The sequence below is a fragment of the Nicotiana sylvestris genome, chromosome 10 (assembly GCF_000393655.2).
Source record: "Nicotiana sylvestris chromosome 10, ASM39365v2, whole genome shotgun sequence".
In the NCBI taxonomy this organism is placed as follows: Eukaryota; Viridiplantae; Streptophyta; class Magnoliopsida; order Solanales; family Solanaceae; genus Nicotiana; species Nicotiana sylvestris.
Window position 1 is genome coordinate 110,346,355 of NC_091066.1, and position 12,433 is coordinate 110,358,787.

Consider the following 12,433-nt stretch of genomic DNA (forward strand, 5'->3'; position numbering starts at 1 on the left):
TTTATGAGCTTAAACGAAGTGCATCATTTAGATACTAGGCCTGTAGGATTCCTGCAATCTTGCCATGTCTGTAAAAGTGTTTAAAATTAGCAAAAACTAGAAAGCATGCCTATAGGAATTAACAACCCAGTATGAAACGTTTTTTCGTTCACTTATAAGTTTAAAATCAGTAATGTCATTGTCTAATATCCGCAGAATCTTTTGTCAAAACTCGTCTTTCCTAAATAACTGACGACCTCTTCTAAAGTCAGTACACTTCATCTTTTCTGAAACCAATAGATATCATGCCTATAGGTTTCGTCTAACACTTAGGCTAGCCATAAGGTAACTTATCAGATTTTATTAACTACAACCAATAGGCAGGCCTGATTTGGGCTTCTTATCTGAATTATGTAATGAATTAGTCTGCCGCAGCTTGTAAGTTTAATCAGACCTTAATCAGTACGTGCAAGACATGCTAAACTATATGCTTTCTTTGATTTAAGGAGGTATGTTTGAGCTTTATTTGTTTATGTGTCCCCCATACTTGTTATACATGCTTTTGGTTGTCGCCCTAATATTTTTACCTTTTGAAACCACAAATAAGCCAACTTTTCCCCCATTATAGGATTAGTAGTCCCAAGTACCTCCGGGCTGATAGGATTGGGGCGGGTAATAGCATGCAATAAGTAAACGAGACTATTCCACACTTTAATACATTAATGGGGTGGGAAATGGTAGATATGGATATGATGACCACGCGATAACGTCACGTGTAACCCCTCGTCGAGGAGCGATTACTGGACATTGTGTGGGGTGATCCATATTATTTATAAACCTAGGACCCCCCCCTTTCCTTTACTTGTTTATTTTGTTGTTTACCTTTTAGAATTTCAAACCGTTTTTCTCAAATTTCAGCTTGCCTTTCACTTCTTTTAAATTTAATCTATTTGCAACCATTATGTGAAAACTCCCTCATATTTGAAACTCTTACTTTCTTACTTAAAGTCGCAATTATAGTATGGCCGGGAACCATACTGGTGAATTCTGAGGGGTGCCTAACACCATCCCTTTGGGACAATTTCAAGCCCTTACCCTATCTCTGGTTTTTCTAAATCAAACTCTTCTTAGTGTCCTAATGCACTTTAATCATTAGGTGGCGACTCTTCTCTTTTAATACCCGTTAAAAGAGTTGTCAATGTCATAAACCCGATTTCACGAGAAAAAGGGGGCATGACACTTATGAATACTCTCACGTATGAAAATATGAGGTGTAATATTTTCCAACTCAAATCACTAATTAAATGACAAAAATAATGATGGATTCATGTATAATATCCAAATATGAGTTAGAATTACTTTCCCCGATGATTTCCGGAAAATGCCTTGAAAAATTGCCACAAACTGAGCTTTCTATGTCAAAAGATGAAGAACGAAATAAACCCTTGTCTCTAGCACTTTTCAGCCCATCGAGCCATTAGCCGCATCTACGGCTCTGCAACTACGAAATTTACAACGTTGGTGCGTCATACCCTTATGCCTAAAATCTCGTACCTGCAGAACCTCTAAGCACATCTGCGCTTGCACATCTACGGGAGACCAGTCGCTTCTGTGTATCACTGATAGCACATACGGTCCTAGCTAGCTAGCCCGACCCTCGCTTATGTGGCTCTAGGATCACTTCTGGTGTGCCGCACCTGTGATCCAAAGCGTGCAGGTGCGATTGCACCAGTTTCAGAAGCTTCAGTATTTCAACCAAGACCACAATGATCTGATTTTGATCTGATTCTCCCTGCTAACCCTCGGGACTCCGTCCGAATATACCAACAAGTTCCAAAACATATAATGTACTTACTCGAGGCTAAACATCACGCCAAACAACATTGATTCTATGAATCGCAACCCAATTAAAGCCTATTAAAACTATGAACATACTACTTCGAAAACTAAAGCTGATTCATACCAAAACAACTCCAATTGATCTCAAATATTGCATACAAGTCATAATAACATGGGACCTATTCCAACATCCGATATCAAAATCCGACCCGGATATCAATAAAGTCGATTTCCGGTCAAACTTCTCAACCTTCCAAACCTTCATCTTTCTAACTTTCGTTGATTCAAGCTGAAACGACCTATAGACCTCCAAATAAACATCCGAATACGCCCCTAAGTCCAAAATAACCATACAGAGCTATTGGAATAGTGTCACGACCAAAAATCCCTTTGAAGGAGTCGTGATGGCACCTAGTCTCTAAACTAGGTAAGCCCAACATTTACAGAAATAACATTAATATTTACTGACTTCAAGTTAAATAACTTTCAATAAATCACAATTCCCAAAACTTATGGTACAAGTCATAAGCCTTTCCAAGAGTAGCTATACAAAATAAATACAACACTATTCCAGAACGAGAAGGAATCAAAGGAACGTAATTACAAACAAAGGTGACTCCAAGTCCTACGAACGCAGCAACAGGTTACCGTGAGTCTCCACCGCGATGACCCGTACAACTACTATCGATCAATACCTAGATCTGTACAAATAAATTTATAGAAGTGTAGTATGAGCACACCACGGCGGTGCCCAGTAAATATCAAGACTAACCTCGGTGGGGTAGTAACGAGGAACAGTCAAGACACCTACTGGTCAAATGAAATGAACAGGATATGACAATAAAATATCGAGATAAAGATAATGAAGGTAATACCAACTACGAAGAGAAATCAAAATACAAGCAGTAGGAACAATAATAGGAAGAACACGTGTAGTAACGAACGATAACCAAATAAATCAGATAACCAAGTAAAACAGATAACCAGGTAAATCAACATTGACATAACCGGAACAAAGACAAGTACGAATGTATTCAAATAAAGAAGGCCATGCCAACTCAATCAATCAGGTCATGTCTAGCACACAATCCCGACCATCTCAACCCTCGATTTCCCATATCATAATCTCAACTTTCGAACCTTCGGCACACATGGCACCTTGTGCCCTCTTATTTTCCATCTCACTTTTTAACAACAAAATCCACATGCTATACAATACATAATGTCCGTACAATGCACTCAATATGTCCAAGAAGTCCCATTTACCTAATATAAGTAAAATTACAATTTCTAAACTAATTAGGAAAACTAGCGAGAAAGGATGAAGTTATTTCTTTTGAAATCATTTGAGTAGAGAAAGTGCCCTTTTTTAATTCAAAATACAACATCGAATGGATTATTACCTTTAACATGAGAGTTAATAACTTAAGACTTAATTGAAATTCCTTTTTTAAGTAAAATACAACCTCAGACAATTTAAGGGGATATAATTGAGAAACTAATTAAATTAAGGGTGTAACAATTATTGAAGTTTGAAGTATTGGAATGTGTGTGTGTGTGTGTGTATATATATATATATGGTGAGTTATTGAAAACACTGTAGGTTCTAACACAATGGATCACAACAATAAATGAATTTAAATGGTTTAAACACTTGAATTGATAACAACAAATAAACACAGCAGTAGAAAGTGCACGGCATCACCTTTGTGCTTCTACTCTCATTTTCACCATAAGAATCAATATTCACTTTATTCTTCCTTGTTGAGGCGTGCAACCCGATGCCAATCATATAGTATTGTTACGGCATGCAACCCGATCCAAATCATATAATATTGTTGCGGCGTGCAACCCGATCCAAATCATATAATGATGTTGAGGCATGCAACCCGATCCAAATCATATAATGATGTTGCATCATGCAACCCGATCCAAATCATATAATAATGTTGCGGCGTGCAACCCGACCCCACCTGTCCACCCTTATTACTCCTTGTTGTGGCGTACAACCCGATCCCATATAACATTGTTGCAGCATACAACCCGATCCCATATAATATTGTTGTGGCGTGTAACCCGATCCCAATATACAACTCAACACCAATCACAAAAGAATCCCGGCAAGGGAATAATAAGGAAATAACAATATCCTGACAAGGGAGTCAACAACAAGAACAAACACATCCCGACAAGGGAACCAACAGTAATAATTAAATATGTCCTGACAAGGGAATCAACTATAACCAAACTTGTACCAACAATTAACTTCACAATGAAACCTCAACTAAACAACAAGACATAATAAGCACGTAATAACTACACTGGTAACCATAACAATTGGACATGTAACCTATTTGCACGAAGTCATAGAGGAACTCACAATCAAGAAGTATCAAAACAATAAGAAGGCAATCACTTCAATTAAGGCAATTAAGGGTCAATGCAACACGTAAGAATTAGAGGAAAACTAACAACATATTATGGAGAATATAGAGACAATTTAAGCAATTATTAAACCCAATCATAATGGAATACTTTCCACATATTGAACGTAAGGACCTAAGAACCCTAGAGCATATTTCCCACAAATAAGTCCAAGCACACACTCGTCACCTCACATGTATAGACTACAATTAACAAAGAAGACTCAATCCTAAGGGGAAGTCCCCCACACAAGGTTAGGCAAGATACTTACCTCAAAGACGACAAACCGATACTCTAAAATGCACTTCTCGGGTGAAAAGACCTCCGGACTGCTCAAATCTAACCAAATATGACTTGAATACATCAAACAATGCAAGAGAAAACAATTCCAATTAACAAAACTATGATTCTTATACAATTTGCAAAAAGTCAACTTCCTAGGCCTGCACCTCAGAACCTGACAAAATTTACAAAATCTAAATACCCATTCCGATACGAATTCACCCATACAAAAATTATCCAATTCCGATACCATTTGGTCTTTCAAATCATCATTTTACATTTTCAAAAGATTTCATAATTTTCCCCAAATTTTCCTTTAGATTCACATGAATTTGATGTTAAATTTAAGATATAATCACAAAATATAGTTGGAAATCGATTAGAGACACTTACCCAATGATTTGGCATGAAAATCTTCTCTCAAAATTGCCCAATCTCGGAGTTAGGGTTCAATAATATGAAAAATGAGCAAAAACTCGGAATACTCAGCTTTTAGCAGGCTACAGATGTCGGATTTGCGCACTGCGAGTTTGCAAATGCGAACTCGCAAATGTGGAGAAAGCTTCACAAATACGAAGCCTAGAATTACCCTGCTAAGGTCGCATTTGCGATAAAAACCTCGCAAATGTGATGGTCGGCTACTCGCAAATGCGACAGCCTCATCGCAAATGCGAAAGATGCCCAGTCACCCAGGCATCACAAATGCGATGGTTCCTTGCAAATGCGATGGCCGCATTTGCAACCAGAGCATTGCAAATGCGAAGAAACTAGAACCAAAAAATTAAAATTCATGAAAACCATTCTGAAATCACTCCAAAACTCACCCGAGCCCTCGGGGCTCCAAACCAACTATACACACAAGTATAAAAACACAACACAAGTTCGCTCACACGCTCAAATCATTAAAATAACTTCTAAGACCACAAATCGGATGCCAAAATTCATCAAAATTAAACTTAAACTTCAAGAATTTCTAGAATTGCAACCAAACATCTGAACCATATCAAATCAACTCCAAATGATGCCAAATTTTGTAGATGAGTCTCAAATAACATAAGGAGTTGTTCAAACTTTCGGAATTGCATTCTGACCTCGATAACACAAAAGTCAACCATGGGTCAAACCCCTCCATTTTCCAAACTTCAACTTTTCCAACTTTCGTCAAAATGCCTCAAATTAACCTACGAGCCTCCAAATCCAAATCCGAACACACGCCAAAGTCCAAAATCACCATACGAAGCTACTGACATCATCCAAAACTCATTCCGGAGCTGTTTACTCCAAGATCAAATTCCTACTGCTTAAGCTTCCAAAACTAGATTCCTTCTTCCAATTCAACTCCGATTTATCCGGAAAATGAATCCAACCATGTGTCACACCTCCTTTTTTCTACACCCCGTAAGGGTATAAGGGAGTTTTTCCAATTTAAGTGACAATCGAAACGGGATTTATTATTAAAAGATTCAGAGTCGCCACTTGGGAGATTTATGGTGTCCCAAGTCACCGGTTGAATCCCGAATCGAGGAAAAACTTGACTCTGTATTACATTCCGCGAACCAGAAATCCGAGTAAGGAATTCTGTTAACCCGGGAGAAGGTGTTAGGCATTACCGAGTTTCGTGGTTCTGGCACAGTCGCTCAACTATTATAATTGGCCTATCATCTGATTTTAGTACATGTTTTAACCTATGGTACAATTTTAAACCTTTAACCGCTTTTATTCATTTTTAAAGAAAATTGCAACGTCATTTAAAATATGTTTAGAACCACGTCACATAAATGCACCCGCGGTCCACGACACATTTTACCTAACGTTGTTGAGATTTAGATTTGGGTCACATAAATGTGCACCCGAGTTTAAGAAAGTAGATTATTAAAAGTACGCGCCTAAAGCAGCTACGCGTTTGCACTTTGCGAGGGCCATGAATATTTACTAAATGACAAGCCTTGTTCTAAGGTTGAGTTAAAAATTAATCCACACGAGGGCCACGCCATTGTGATCTTGTTCGGCGTGGCGTGCCTTAATTCTATATTTTATAGGCATTCGAACCTAAGCTTGAAGGGCCATAGGCTATTTGATTATCTACTATGGCTCACCTCCGTATAGATAAAAGGTAAAATGTTTAAAGGCGGCTATGAGTGTAATTACTCTAAATGTTATAGTGAATGAGCATCCCTGTACAATTACTCCCAACAGTTGGGCTTGAAAGAAAGGCCCAATGCCCTAAAATCTCGAAGCCATTACTACCAACTACATTCCGACACACGAATTGGGCCATAAGAGACTAGTGAAAGGCCAGCCCAGTGATTGAAAATTACGGTTAATATCATGCAAGCCACATATTGATCAGTCATTAGCGATAGACCAAAACAACAACACATACCCATTTGAGTTCAATCCCAGGATAAGTGTGCATATTCGGGTTTCCAGATTTATAAGGTTTTAAAGCAGTTGGAATAACAGATAATCAATTTAATCAAATACTCTTGAATTATCAACTCATTGGTTTGTTATACTTAATGTCAAATCTGTAACTAGCTTTAGACAAAAGAACCATGAGACTTCAATGTTATTTAAACCCACATGAAGCAGTAGGCGTAATCATATAAAGCGATAGAATGAAAACACATTTAATCGATTTTTGGACTTGTGCTTCAATGAACCATATCATTTCTGCTCCTATAGCAAAGACTTTACATCCATTGACAAAAAAAACCTCATTTTCATGTAAATGTATGGGTCATTATCTTTTAATTGAATGAATCCTAATGCTTTGAATGAAGATGACAAACTAGAGATAAAAACAAACTTAATCATATAACTGAACATATGCATAACCAAAATGTCTTAAACAAACAGTCCATATACACAGTCTCTCACATGTTCAAACCAACGAACAGTCCATAAATCTCTGACTAAACAAAAGGGCAGTATGAATCCCCAAAATACTACTACTATACTAAGATGAACAAACTAGGCTGAATATCATTACTCTACTCTATATGTTTCCAGGAAATCTTAAATAGATAATTGACATTAAAGATTTAAAGAGAAACAGTCATTCATTCATGAAAAACTTCTGGCAATTACAACTTTCATTTTTGCATTTCAACTCTTAGAGAATCAGGAATACCTGGAAAAAGAAGTAACAAAAAGGAAATAAGGATTAGTAAGCTCAGCAACAACGCTGAACAACCCAGATTCAGCCAACTTTCAGTGAAATCGACTCAAAATCAATGAAACAGTAGCTAGAACACAGAATCTACCCAGACATTGTAGCCCTCTCTATTTTTCTCTATTTTTCAGTTCTTCATCCCTGCCTTCTAAGGCAAGTAAGAATGCCTTTATAGGCAAGTAAGTAGGGCACCTCTCAGATTTTAATTTACCCTCTTAGGTCCCTTTTAATTTATGCATTTTGCTTAAAAGTCCCTAGAATCTTGACTTGTTCCCAAGGTTCATACTACCAAGATCCTGAAATTCAAATTAAAACCCCACCCTAGAAGCTTCTATTTCAGTTATAGCAAGATTCCCTAACCCCAAATACCTAAACTACCCTCCTAGTACCCTGTAATTACTGTATGAAACCATGCGGGCCAAGTTGACCCAGAGTTTAGCCCCAAGCCGGACTGATCTTCTTTCACTTTGGGCTTTCAATTTACCAAAAACCCAAACCCATTCAGTAACTCCTAATTGACCCAACCCAAAGCTCAAATAGGTAGAAAATATGAACCAAGCAGTTTTGAATTGAAAGCAAAAATAATTGAAAGAAAACAAGAACTACTAACACTGAGCACGAGAATTAAATAAACGTAGCTAGCATGCTCTTGCTTTAATCACCAGCAGAAATTGTTTCAACAAACAAGTACTGACCAAGAACAGAAAAAAAACGCATGGAGGGATGTGACGACGGAGTGAAGAATCAAAAGAACGGGGAAAAGGAGAAAACGAGGGTACCTATTCAACAGCTGAACATGGACCAAACTTGAAGGAACTCTGACTCATCGACTTTGAGCTGAAATTGGTCTCAATCAAGCGTTCTTGTCAAGAACGGACGAACGAGATCAGTTTCGACTTTAATCTTTAGCCCCAAACTGGAAAAATCTTTTCGTCTTCTTCCCTTTTCAAGTCCAGACTTGGCTCCGCTTAGTGACAATTTGGGGGTTATGGTAAGAGATTAAAAGTCAGGGATGAAGGAAGGTTGTGGAGCCAAATTTTTTGGAAGGAAAAAACGGAGTTCCTTTGCTCTGTTACAATGGTGGAACTTGGACTGCTAGGGTTTGAAGAACGAGAGAGATGAGAGAGATGAAAGGGATGAGAGAGATGAGGGCGTGTTTGGAACTGAATTGGTCGCTGTGTTTCAGACACTAATATGTAAAGAGGGGAGAGGTTTTGGGCCGTTGGATTGAAATGAATCAAGGGCTTAGACCAAATGGGGAGGGAAACGACGTCATTTAGTCGTCTGAAGAGAAAGGACTTGGGCTAGGTCCGGAATTGTTTGGACTAGGACTTTTAGGACGAGAACTGGCACAATTTTGGGTCATTTTAATTAAAGCAAACCCGATTTCCTCTTCTCTTTTTTTCTTTTTCAATTCATTTCAATTCCTTCTTTTTCTCTCTTTTTTTTTCTCAAATTTAAACTAAAAACCCTAAATTAATTCTAAAAACCAAAATTATCCTACCAAATCATGTTAAACTCCAATTAACAATCAATGCTATTAATAGAATACCAATTTAAAGAAAATTCACAAAATTCGAAGCTAAAAATTAAACAAAGCAAAAATAACTCAATTTTTTTTTGTGATTTTTGTATTTTTTGTAAATTCCTAATTACTAAATAATTCTAAAATATGTAAAATTAAATCCTAAATGTAATGCATATTTTGTATTTTTTATGAATTAAAATGCACAGACAAAATGCAATCAATTAACATAAAATGCCACAAAAATTCACAAAATTATAAATACTGAAAGAAATTATTTTGTTTTGAATTTATGGGAGTAATTCATATAGGACAAAAATCACGTTCTCACACCATGCACACAAGTCGATATACATAATGTGAAGCTGCTTGTGATCTCAAACTGCCAAACCGGACGAAATTGAACAAAACGACCAGTCGGGTCGTTACAAACAGTCAAAACTCTATTCTGGAGTCGTCTACACAAAGTCAAACTACGATCAAGTCTTTCAACTTAAACTTCCAACTTTGGGACTAAGTGTTTAAAACTCACCCGAACAAAAATCAAATACCCTGGCAAGTCATATAACCACAATATAATATAGAGGAGTAAATAAGGGAATGGAGCTAAAATACTCAAAACAATTGGTCGGGTCGTTACATCAATTTGGCTAACTCTAGCCATTCTCAATAGAATTGTTTACCTGCAAAACAAAGAAAAGGTTAGAAGAAAAGGAGAGGAAGATAAGAAGAGATTGGAGGCAAAAAGGTTGTCGATGGTGGTGTAGCTGTCATCGGACGAGGATAAAATCCAGCAGTGACTGGTAAAAAGCAGCAACAACAGTGTGAAGGGAAGAGGGTGAGAAAAGGAGAGGTGGTGAGTAGGAATGGACGTCCATCGGCCGGTGATCAGCTTCACAGGTGGAGATGGTAGTCAAGATCTAGATAGGAGAGGGAGTAGGAGTGGTGGCTAGATGAGTGCCAAAATAAAGAGAGAAGAAAAGAGTTATAGGATTTTAAAACCTTTTTAGAAAAATCTGATATAGTGTTATTTTTATACGAGAGTGTGTGCTGGTATTTTTATAAAGGGTATGTGTAAAAAATACGTGGCCCTTATTTAAGAAAAAATAAAAGACAATATAAAAACAAAATATATGGTCAAAAGTGAAACCATCTTTTAAATCATGGGCAAAATCAAGTGCCATAATACTGTGTACTCTTTTTTTTTATATGTGTATGTATGTATATCAATGTAGTGTAGTTATCTTATCTATTAAGCTTTAGGAAAAGACAAAACAATAGTCTTTAAATAAATAGACAACAACAACAACAAACATTGGATTTCTTGTAATAAATAGACTGTGCTATAAACTAGAAGATACAACAACAATAACAAAATCAATCCAGTAAAATTTCATAAGTGGGTCTGGGAGGGTAGAACGTACACAAACCTTACCCCTACACCTGAGGGGTAGAGAAAATATTTCCGAGAGACTTTTAGCTCGAGAAGACAAAAATAGATAATAGAATCTATGACAACAACAAAAATCAGAAAAATAATATAAGCATCGTAGGAAACAGAAAAAATATGGAATAGCAATAACAACAACCAGTAATAATATCATAACTTCCATATATAGTGATGTGGGAATAAAGATTAATGATCCTAAGGCTGTGGAAAAAGAATTCCTTACATTCTTTACAAAGCTTATGGGTAAGGCAAATGGATTGATGCTCTACGCAAACTCAAGCATCATTAAAAAAGGAAATTGCCTCAGCTTAAAGCACCAACAGGAACTAATAAAGGACAAAGCACAAGAGGAGATTGATGCAGCCATCAAGGACATGCCAAATGATAAAGCTCCTGGAGTGGATGGGTTTCCTATAGAGTTTTTCACTAAGCAATGGGAGACTGAATCATGACATCTATGATGCAGTGAAACATTTCTTTCATACAGGGAAAATAATGACAACATAGAACTGCATTGCTATTAGATTGATCCCTAAGATTCCAGCACCAACTCAGGTGAAAGATTACAGTCCAATAGCATGTTGCACTATATTGTATAAGATTGTTGCTAAGATATGACTAACAGACTCAAGAAAGAGATAGATGTGATTATTGGGAAATCACAATCAGCATTCATTGAAGGAAGAAGCATTATTGATAACATCCTATTTAGCCACGAACTACTTAAAGGCTATAGTAGGAAAGGTATATCTCCTAGATGTGTGTTTAAAGTGGATATTAGGAAGGCATATGACTCATCGTACTGGAATTTTATCAGGTGTATGTTAGCAGACCTTGGATTTCCTTAACATTTTATCCACTGGGTCATGGAATGTGTAACCACAATGTCTTATTCATTGATTTTCAATGGAGGCCTTACCAAACCATTCTAGGCTAAGAGAGGAATCAGACAAGGAGACCCAATGTCACCCTATCTCTTCGTAATTGCAATGGAATACCTACAAAGGGGGATGAACCAGCTGCCCACGATCAAAGAATTCAAGTACCACCCACGATGCAAAAAGCTAGGAGTGACACATATCTGTTTTGCTGATGACTTACTCATGTTTTGTAGGGCAGATATTAATTCACTTACCATAATTCAAGAAACCTTTCAAAGGTTCTTTGCTGCATATGATCTATAGGCGAATGCAGAAAAAAGTTCTATTTATATTGCTGGTGTTCACAAGGATCTTAAAGACACATTGATAATCTTGCTAGGATATGCAGAGGGATCCCTACCATTCAAATACTTGGGAGTTCCCTTGTCTGCCAAGAAACTAAACATAGAACAGTACCTATCATTGGAGAAAATCATCGAAAGAGTAAACTGCTGGTCAAAAAAATGCTATCCTATTCAGGAAGGGTACAGTTAATCAAGTATGTGATCTTTGGTATGCAGACTTATTGGGCTCAAATCTTCCTACGACCCAAGAGGATTATGAAGTTGATTGAAACTATTTGTAGAACATATCTGTGGACTGGTACAAGTGGTATATCTAGGAAAACACTAATAGCATGAGACAAAGTTTGCCAACCAAAGGCTGTTGGGGGGCTTATACATCATCAACATGAGACTATGGAATAAAGCAGCAATCTTAAAGCAATTATGGGCATCGACAAAGAAAAAAGAAGCACTCTGGATCAAATGGGCACACTTCTACTACATAAAGCAGAAAGATATAAACACTATGACTACACCTAAGACAGCTGCTTGGGT